The sequence below is a fragment of the Arachis ipaensis genome, chromosome B06 (genome assembly GCF_000816755.2).
Source record: "Arachis ipaensis cultivar K30076 chromosome B06, Araip1.1, whole genome shotgun sequence".
NCBI lineage: Eukaryota > Viridiplantae > Streptophyta > Magnoliopsida > Fabales > Fabaceae > Arachis > Arachis ipaensis.
The window spans coordinates 65,753,373-65,762,898 of record NC_029790.2 but is presented as its reverse complement, the minus strand read 5'-3'; positions in this window follow the sequence as shown (position 1 = coordinate 65,762,898).

Sequence of the window (9,526 nt, the reverse complement as noted above, 5' to 3'; positions counted from 1 at the left end):
CCTCCCAGCAAGCGCTTCTTTAATGTCTTTAGCTAGACTTTACTGAGCTTTTAATTTAGTCTCAGTTTTGAGCATTCTTGCTCAACATTGCCTTCAAGATAATGTTTGACTCTCTGTCCATTAACAATGAACTTTTTGTCAGAGTCAATATCCTGAAGCTCTACATATCCATATGGTGACACATTTGTAATCACATATGGTCCCTTCCATTGGGATTTCAATTTCCCAGGGAACAATCTGAGCCTAGAGTTAAATAGCAGAACCTTCTGTCCTGGCTCAAAGACTCTAGATGACAGCTTTCTATCATGCCACCTTTTTGCTTTCTCCTTATAAATTTTAGCATTCTCGAAAGCATTGAGTCTGAACTCCTCTAGCTTATTCAACTAGAGTAATCTTTTCTCTCCAGCTACCTTAGCATCAAGGTTTAGGAACTTGGTTGCCCAGTAGGCCTTGTGTTCCAGTTCCACTGGAAGATGAAAGGCTTTTCCATACACAAGCTGGTATGGAGAGGTCCCTATAGGAGTTTTGAATGCGGTTCTGTATGCCCACAGAGCATCATCTAGACTTCTCACCCAATCCCTTCTACGGGTGCTTACAGTCCGTTCCAGGATTCGTTTTAGTTCTTTATTTGAGACTTCAGCCTACCCATTTGTCTGTGGATGATATGGAGTTGCCACTTTGTGGTTAATTCCATATTGGATCAAAGCAGAGTCAAGCTGTTTATTGTAGAAATGAGTGCCTCCATCATTGATCAGTACCCTAGGGACACCGAACTTGCTGAAGATGTGCTTCTGGAGGAACTTCATTACTGTCTTAGTATCATTAGTGGGTGTTACAATTGCCTCTACCCATTTAGATACATAGTCTACTGCCACCAGAATATAAGTGTTTGAATATGATGGTGGGAAAGGCCCCATGAAGTCAATACCTTATACATCAAACAACTCAATCTCTAAGATCTCTTGCTGAGGCATGGCATAACTGCGAGGCAGATTACCAGCTCTCTGGCAACTGTCACAATTACGTACAAACTCTCAGGAGTCTCTATAGAGAGTAGGCCAGTAGAAGCCACATTGGAGAACCTTTGTGGCTGTTCACTCACCTCCGAAATGTCCTCCATATTGTGATCCATGGCAATGCCATAGGATCTTCTGTGCCTCTTCTCTAGGCACACATCTACGGATTATTCTGTCTGCACATCTCTTAAAGAGATATGGTTCATCCCACAAGTAGTACTTTGCATAAGAAACCAATTTTTTTGTTTGCTGCTTACTGTACTCTTTGGGTATGAATCTCACAGGTTTATAGTTTGTAATGTCTGCAAACTACGGTACTTCCTGAATGGCAAAGAGTTGCTCATCCGGAAAGGTTTCAGAGATCTCAGTAGGAGGGAGGGACGCTCCTGCTACTAGTTCTATCCGGGACAGGTGATCAGCTACTTGGTTCTCTGTCCCTTTTCTGTCTCTTATTTCTATATCAAACTCTTGCAGAAGCAAAACCCATCTTATGAGTCTGGGTTTTGAATCCTGCTTTGTGAGGAGATATTTTAGAGCAGCATGGTCAGTGTACACAATCACTTTTGATCCTACTAAATAAGATCTGAACTTGTCAATGGCATAAACCACTGCAAGCAACTCCTTTTCTGTGGTTGTGTAATTCTTCTGTGCGTCATTTAAAACACGGCTAGCATAATAAATGACATGCAGAAGCTTGTCATGCCTCTGTCCCAATACTGCACCAATGGCATGGTCACTGGCATTACACATTAGTTCAAATGGTAATGTCCAGTCTGGTATAGAAATGATTGGTGCTGTGACCAGCTTAGCTTTCAGAGTCTCAAAGGCCTACAAACACTCTGTGTCAAAGACAAATGGTGTATCAGCGGCTAGCAGATTGCTCAGAGGTTTTGCAATTTTTGAAAAATCCTTTATAAACCTCCTATAGAATCCTGCATGCCCCAGAAAGCTTCTGATTGCCTTAACATTGGTAGGTGGTGGTAATTTTTCAATTACCTCTACCTTAGCTTGATCCACCTCTATTCCCTTGATCGAAATTCTGTGCCCAAGGACAATTCCTTTAGTCCCATAAAGTGACATTTTTCCTAGTTTAAAACTAGATTAGTCTCTTGGCACCTTTTCAGAACAAGTGCTAGATGGTCAAGACAGAAGCTGAATGAGTCACCAAATACTGAGAAGTCATCCATGAAGACTTCCAAAAATTTCTCTACCATATCAGAAAAGATAGAGAGCATGCACCTGTGAAAGGTTGCAGGTGCATTGCACAGACCCAATGGCATCCTTCTGTAGGCAAATATTCCAGATGGACATGTGAATGCTGTTTTCTCTTGGTCCTAAGGATCTACTACAATTTGGTTGTAACCTGAATAGCCATCCAAAAAGCAGTAGTATTCATGACCTGCTAGTCTCTCTAGCATATGGTCTATGAATGGTAAAGGAAATGATCCTTTTTGGTGGCTGTATTGAGCCTTCTGTAGTCAATACACATACGCCACCCTGTAACTGTTCTTGTGGGAACCAGTTCATTCCTTTCATTATGAACCACTGTCATACCTCCCTTCTTGGGGATAACTAGGACAGGGCTCACCCAAAGACTATCAGAAATAGGATAAATAATTCTAGCCTCTAGTAACTTAGTGACATCTTTCTGCACCACCTCCTTCATGGATGGATTCAGCCGCCTTTGTGGTTGAATCACTGGCTTGGCATCATCCTCTAATAGGATCTTGTGCATGCATCTAGCTGGGCTAATGCCCTTGAGATCACTTATGGACCACCCAAGAGCAGTCTTGTGTGTCCTTAGCACCTGAATTATTGCTTTCTCTTCCTGTGGCTTTAAAGTAGAGCTTATGATTACCGGAAAAGTGTCATCTTCTCCCAGAAATGCATATTTTAGGGATGGTGGTAGTGGTTTGAGCTCAGGTTTAGGAGGCTTCTCCTCTTCCTGAGGAGTTTTCAGAGGTTCTTCTGTTTTCTTTGGTTCCTCCAGATCAGGCTGAACATCTTTAAAAATGTCCTCTAGCTCTGATTCGAGACTCTCAATCATATTGACCTCTTCCACCAGGGAGTCAATAATATTAGTGCTCATGCAGTCCTTTGATGTGTTTGGATGCTACATAGCTTTGACAGCATTCAACTGAAACTCATCCTCATTGATTCTCAGAGTTATCTCCCATTTTTGGATGTCAATGAGGGTCCGTCCAGTTGCTAGGATAGGTCTTACTAGAATGAGAGTTGCACTCTTGTGCTCCTCTATTTCCAGCACTACAAAGTCAGTGGGAAAGGCAAATGGCCCAACCTTGATAATCATGTCCTCAATTACGCCTGATGGAATTTTAAGGGAGCCATCAGCAAGTTGGAGACATATTCGGGTTGGTTTGACTTCTTCAGTCAAACCAAGCTTTCTGATAGTTGATGCAGGTATCAGGTTGATACTTGACCCAAGATCACATAAAGTTGTCTTGGTACAAGCATCCTCTAATGTGCATGGAATCATAAAGCTTCCAGGATCTTTAAGCTTCTCTGGTAAGCTTTTTAAAATGACTGCACTGCATTCTTTAGTGAGAAAAACTTTTTCAGTCTCCCTCCAATCCTTCTTATGACTTAAGATCTCTTTCATGAACTTAGCATAAGAGGGTATTTGCTCAAGTGCCTCTGCAAACGAAATCTTTATTTCAAGAGTCCTGAGATAGTCTGCAAAGCGGGCAAATTGTTTATCCTGTTCCGGTTGGCAGAATTTCTGAGGATAAGGCATCTTGGCTTTATATTCTTCAACCTTAGTTGCTGCAGGTTTATTTCCTACAGAAGTGGTTGGAGAAGCCTGCTTAAGGGGGTTGTTATCAGCACTTGCAGTCTCATTGGCGTTTGAACTCCAGAACTGGGTGCTGTATGGGCGTTCAACGCCAGATTGCCACCCTTTTCTGGCGTCCGAACGCCAGAATTGGCTATTCACTGGGTGTTCAACGCCAACTTCTCACCCTTTTCTGGCGTTTGAATGATAGAATCATTCCTCTTTGGGCTCTTACTATCCTCAGAGGGATTTTGGGCAGTGGTTTGGTTATCCTCTGTCAGTCGTTCCTTTCTTGGCTTTCTGCTGCTTTGAGTTGAGACATTCAATGTCTTTCCACTCCTTAAATGAACAACTTAGCATTCTTCTGTTATCTGTTTAGATAACTGTTGTGCTATCTAATTCAATTATTTTTCCAAATTCTGGTTAGCATCTTTGGTTTCTTGTAGTATCGCTTTAAATTCTGCTAACTATTTTGTTATAGAAAATAGTTGCTGATTGAGTTCAGCAATTTGTTTTGGAGGACTAAGTTCAGTGGATACTGCCTCAGCCTCTTCTTTCATGGAGGTCTCACCACTTGAGTACAAGTGCTAATTTCTGGCAACTGTATCAATGAGCTCTTGAGCCACTTCAATTGTCTTTCTCATATGTATAGATCCACCAGCTAGCTGAGTGGTCTAGAGACATCTGGGCCTTTTCTGTAAGCCCATAGTAGAAGATGTCTAACTGCACCCATTCTGAAAACATTTAAGAGGGGCATTTCCTTAGCATCTCTCTGTACCTCTCCCAGGAATTATAAAGAGATTCATTATCCTCTTGTTTAAAGACTTGGATGTCCAGCCTTAGCTGTGTCATCCTTTTTGGAGGGAAATATTGATTCAGGAATTTGTCTGATAACTGTTTCCATATTCTTATGCTTACTATGGGTTGATTATTTAACCCCCTCTTAGCTTGATCTTTTACAGCAAATGGAAACAGTAATAATTTGTAGACATCCTGATCTACTTCCTTATCACGTACTGTGTCAGCAATTTGTAAGAACTGTGCCAGAAACTCAGTAGGTTCTTCCTGTGGAAGACCGGAATACTGGTAATTTTGCTGCACCATGATAATGAGCTAAGGATTTAGCTCAAATTTGCTGGCTCTGATGGGGGTATACAGATACTACTCGCATATGAAGCAGTAGTGGGGTTAGCATATGACCGCAGAGTCCTTCTGGACTGTTCATTTCCACTTAGGTCCATGATGGAGATAGGGAGACGATGTGGATTGTAAATAAAAATTTTATTCCTTTTTTTTTAAATTAAATAAATTAAAATAAAGTAAAAAAAAATTGATGCAGGTTTTGAAAATTAAGAAAAGAAAAAAAAAATAAAAGAAATTAGAAAACTAAATTAATTAATTAATAGTATATAAAGGAAAAGATATTTTTTTTGAATTTAATGAGGAAAGAGAAAAACAATAAAATGACACCAAACTTAGAATTTTTAGATCAAAACAAAGAAAATAAACAAGAAAACTTTGAATGTCAAGATGAACACCAAGAACACTTTGAAGATCAAAATTAACACCAAGAACAAATTTTGGAAATCTTTAAGAAAATAAAAACACAAAGGACACCAAACTTAAAAATTTTTATACTTTGGACACTAATAATTCGAAAATCCACAAGAAAAACAAGGAAAGACACAAAACAAGAAAAACTAAAGTTCAAACAAGGAAAATAAACAAGAACATACAATTCGAAAAATAGAAGGAAAATAAAAATATGCAAATGACACCAAAATTAAAACATGAAACTAAACTCAAACAGAAGATTCAATTATTAGTTTATTGGTTTTTATCTATTTATTAAAAATTTTTGAAAAAAAATCTAGAAAAAGAAAACAAGGATTTTAAAATTCTAACAAAAACAATAATAAAAGACTCAAAGGAAAATTAAAGATTAATAAGGAAAAATAAGATTTTTGAAAAATTTTTGAAAAGAAAATAAAAGACTCAAATTTAGTGACTCTAAACCAAAAAGATAAATTTTTCCTAATCTAAGTAACAAGATGAATCGTCAGTTGTCCAAACTCGAACAATCCCCGGCAACGGCACCAACAACTTGGTGCACGGGATTGCAATCACACCTTTGCAACTCCTCACAACTAACCAGCAAGTGCACTGGATCGTCCAAGTAAGACCTTACGTGAGTAAGGGTCGATCCCACGGAGATTGTCGGCTTGAAGCAAGCTATGCTTATCTTGTAAATCTTAGTCAGGAGATTAATGATAAAAATGATTTTGTTTATGAAAAGTAAATAACATGAAACGAATGATACTTGTGATTCAGTAATGAGGAACAGGTTGAGGTTCCGGAGATGCTCTGTCGTCTAATTCTCTGCTTTCCAACTGTCTTCTTCTCTAAACACGCCTGGCTTCCTTCCATGGCAAGCTGTATGTTGGTGAAAATGGTCCAGGTACGGTTTCTATACGGCTAATCAACTGTCAGATCTCTCGTCTCGGATGAAAAATACCAGGCACAGCTACCGCACGGCTAATCATCTGTCGGTTCTCACTTGTGTCGGAATAGGATCTCTCTATCCTTTTGCACACTGTCACTGCGCCCAACATTCATGAGTTTGAAGCTCGTCACAGTCATCCCATCCCAGATCCTACTCGGAATACCACAAACAAGGTTTAGACTTTTCGGATCTCAGGAATGCTGCCAATTGGTTCTAGCCTCTACCACGAAGGTTCTAATCTCACGGATTCAAATGCTCTGTTGTTAGAAGAGGTAAGTCAAATCTGTGGATCAGAGACCCAAGAGATACGCACTCAAGCTGTCGCCCAATGACTACGTGATAGAACGGGAGTGTTTGTCAAGCACGCGTTCATAAAGTTGAGAATGATGATGAGTGTCAAGCACGCGTTCATAAAGTACGAGTGAGTATCTTAGAACAGAATCAAACGTGATCGAAAAGAAAACAATAGTAATTGCATTAATCCATTGAGACACAGTAGAGCTCCTCACCCCCATGCTGTAGAAGATACAATATGAGATGTAAAATGTCATAAGTTGCACAATGAATCTCTAAAAGTAGTTTTTATACTAAACTAGTAACTTAGGTTTACAAAAAATGAGTAACTAAGTGCAGATATTGCAGAAATCCTCTTTCAGGGCCCACTTGGTGAGTGTTTGGGTTGAGCTTTGAAGCTTTCACATGCATAGGCCATTCTTGGAGTTAAATGCCAGCTGGGTGCCAGTTTATGCGTTTAACTCCAATTTTGTTGCCAATTCCGGCGTTTTACGCCAGAAAAGGGTCTCTGGCTGGAGTTTAACGCCAGTTTGGGCCATTAAATCTCGGGCAAAGTATGGACTATTATTGCTGGAAAGCCCAAGATGTATACTTTCCATAAAATTGGGCTTCTGTAGCTCCATAAAATCCACTTCGAGTGCAAGAGGGTCAGAATCCAACAGCATCTGCAGTCCTTTCTCAGCTTCTGAATCAGATTTTTGCTCAGGTCCTTCAATTTCAGGGAGAAAATATCTAAAATTACAGTAAAACACACAAACTTATAGTAAAGTCCATAAATGTGATTTTTGCATAAAACTAATAAAAATATAATAAAAAGTAACCAAAACATATTAAAAACTATGTAAAAATAATACCAAAAAGCGTATAAATTATCCGCTCATCATTGATCAAGCCATTTGTAATACTTCAAGCATAGAAATACACTTAATGAGCTTGGTTCCTCATAATTGTCAGTATATGGTTTGTTGACAAGGATGGTGATCTCAATTTCCCATGTCTTAGCCAAGAAATCTTTTCCCTTATTTTATTTGTTCTTGTTCATTTACCTTACTTGCCATTTATTTTCTTGCCAAAAATATAAAATCAAACCCCCTTGCATCTTCATAGCCAATAACTGAGCACTTCATTGCAATTCCTTGTGAGATGACCCGAGGTTTAAATACTTTGGGGGTTAATTCTTATTGGGGTTTGTACTTGTGACAACCAAAATTTTTTATGTGAGAATTGTTTGTTGGTTTGGAGCTATGCTTACAACGAAGTTCTTATTTCTATAAGAGAAATTCTAGACCGACACGACAAATTCTCTTCATCACTCTTCCCTAGTGTCTTCTTCCTTATCAGAGGATGAGTATTCATCAGAACTTATGCATTATTGGAGTGCATGCAAAGGAACCTCTATGGTCTCTATATGAGCCTTGGCCTCCTTTAGTTCGTCGATAGGGATTTCTTGAGTGGGTATTGAGAACTCAGAGGGTGTGCCTTTATTGCCGTTCAACGCCAGCTCTGATTGCCATCTGGGCGTTGAATGCCCGTGATGTATACCCTTACTGGCGTTAAACGCCAGTTTCCTTACCATTTTGGGTGTTGAACGCCCAGCAGGGATGTCCTGGCTGGCGTTCAACGCCAGTTTCCATGTCTATTTGGGAGTTGAATGCCCAGTGAGAGCTTCCTCACTGGCGTTCAGCGCTAGGCTCTTATCCAGTTTGGGCGTTGAACGCCCAGTGAGGGCTTCCTCACTAGCATTCAACGCCAGGCTCTTTGCCATTTTGGGCATTGAACGCCCAGTGAGGTCTTCCTCATTGGCATTCAATGCCTTCCCAGTCTCTCCAGTTTCGGCCTCAACCTCAGTGATGATGGCCTTGCACTCTTCTCTTGGGTTCACTTCAGTGTTAATTGGAAGAGTGTCAAGAGCGGTCTCAGGGATTCTCTTACTCAATTGACCAACTTTTATCTCCAAATTTCTGATGGAGGATCTTGTTTCAGTTATGAAACTATGAGTGGTCTTAGAGAGGCTGGAAACTAGAATGGCTAAGTTAGAAAAGCTCTGCTTCAGAGTCTCCATATTCTCTTGAGAAGATGGGAATGGTGGCCTGTTGTTGAACCTATTATGGTTCCTTCCACCTTGATTATTATTGAAGCCTTGCTGAGGCTTCTATTGATCCTTCCATGAAAGGTTAGGATGATTCCTCCATGAAGGGTTGTAGGTATTTCCATAGGGTTCTCCCACGTAATTCACTTCCTCCATTGTGGGTTGAAATGGATCATAAGCTTCTACTTCAGAAGAAGCTTCCTAAGTGCTGTCAGCTGTAACTTGTATTCCAATCAAATGATGACAGATCATATTGACCTGCTGGGTCAAGATCTTGTTCTGAGCCAATATGGCATTCATAGTGTTAACTTTAAAAACTCATTTCTTCTGACGGATTCCATTGTTCACAGGATTTCTCTCAGAGGTGTACATGAATTGGTTATTTGCAACCATCTCAATGAGTTCTCTTGCTTATGCAGGCGTTTTCTTTAAGTAGAGTGATCCACCTGCAGAACTGTTCAATGATATTTTGGACATCTCAGATAGACCATTATAGAAAATTCCTATGATAGACCATTCTGAGGGCATGTCAGAAGGACACCTCCTGATCAGTTGCTTGTATCTTTCCCAAGCTTCATAGAGGGATTCACGTTCTTTTTGTCTGAAGGTTTGAACTTCCACTATGATTTTCTCATCTTTTGAGGAGGAAAGAATTTCGCCAGGAAAGCATTGACCAGCTTTTCTCAAGAGTCTAGGCTCCCTTTTGGTTGAGAATCCAACCATATCTTAGCTCTGTCTTTTACAGCAAAGGGAAAAAGCATAAGTCTGTAGACCTCAGGATTAACCCCATTGGTCTTAACAGTGTCACAGATTTACAAGAATTCAGCTAAAAA